The sequence below is a fragment of the Sus scrofa genome, chromosome 3 (assembly GCF_000003025.6).
Source record: "Sus scrofa isolate TJ Tabasco breed Duroc chromosome 3, Sscrofa11.1, whole genome shotgun sequence".
Classification (NCBI taxonomy): domain Eukaryota; kingdom Metazoa; phylum Chordata; class Mammalia; order Artiodactyla; family Suidae; genus Sus; species Sus scrofa.
The window spans coordinates 115,690,880-115,692,215 of NC_010445.4; positions in this window are offsets into that span (position 1 = coordinate 115,690,880).

Below are 1,336 nucleotides of genomic sequence, written 5' to 3' on the forward strand. Positions count from 1 at the left end.
ATAGGGCAAAAAAATATCACTTATCCCTAGTTATCCTTCCATGAAGTTTATACCCTGTTTATGAAATTCAACTTCATCTATGCTAATGGCTGTGAAAATCAGGCAGCCACCCTACCTGCTATCATTGTGGATTGCCTGGGGTGCTGCCTTCTCAAGCTGCTGTTTTATTAATGATCTTGAAACTGAAATAATAAGGAATGAAGAAGTGTTAAAAAGACTTAGTGATACGCTACTAACATTTGCCAAGAAAATGAAATAAGCTGAGATGAGAAAACACTGGGGAGGCCAACAAGAAGCCAACTGTTCCATTTTCCTGAGCCCCTGACCTCTGCAGTCACAATTTCTAAAGACGTGCTCTCCTTGGGTCAGGCTTGGGCTGTCCGCCCTCTGCCTGTGCGCAGACATCAGTCCTCCGGAGGTGCAATTTGTCCTTGATGAGGCTTGGTAGATTGATTTTATTTCCAAACATGTTTCAGTTGCAGCACAGTTACAATTTTGGAGGGGAAAAAAAAAGGCTTTAGGCTTTGTAATATTCTCTCTTTATTAATTTTTTTAATAAAGGAGAAGGATTATTCAAGATATGATTATCCAGTGGCCCAGTTTGCATAAGTTAAATTACACATCATTAATATGTTAAGTTTTATAAAATTAAAAATGCTGTTAAATGGTTCCAGAATTTTTTTTTTTTTCCTTCCAGGCTACATGGTTTTACCACTTGCTTTATTTAAACTGAAGAAGATAGTGTGTATTCAGAGGCGGTAATAGACACCAGAAACAAATTAAAAGCAACAACAACAACAAAAAAATGGAATTGTTTTGGCGTGTTCTGTGGTTGCTTGCTTCTGAAGGCAGTCGTTGCAGGGGGATCTTTGCACAGAGACATCAGGTTCTCAAGATCAGGAAATCATACTTGGTAAAACAAAACTATGAAGCAAGACCTTGAAAGCATCAAAAGAGTTCACTCAACTTTTAAAGCAACTCATTGTCTTTTATAAGTAACCAAACTGGATGGCAAAGACCTGAAGATTTATTTTACTGGGCAGTGGATTTCAAATTTGATGTGAGGGTCCCATGACCATAGTTTTAACAAAGCTGAAGGAGGCAGGGAGATAACCAGGAAGATGTGGGGGAGCAAAAGGGACTGGTAAGGGACAGCATCATCTATTGAGTGCTTGCCAATGAGTGCGTGGCCTTGCATTTCATGAACTGCCTTACTTACTGCTCACAAATGGTCTCTTAAGTGAGGGGTCACTGTTCATTTTCACAGATAAAGAAATGGAAGCTTGGAGAAATGGATCATTTGCCCCAGATGGTGTTGCACAACCAGCTTTCAAGC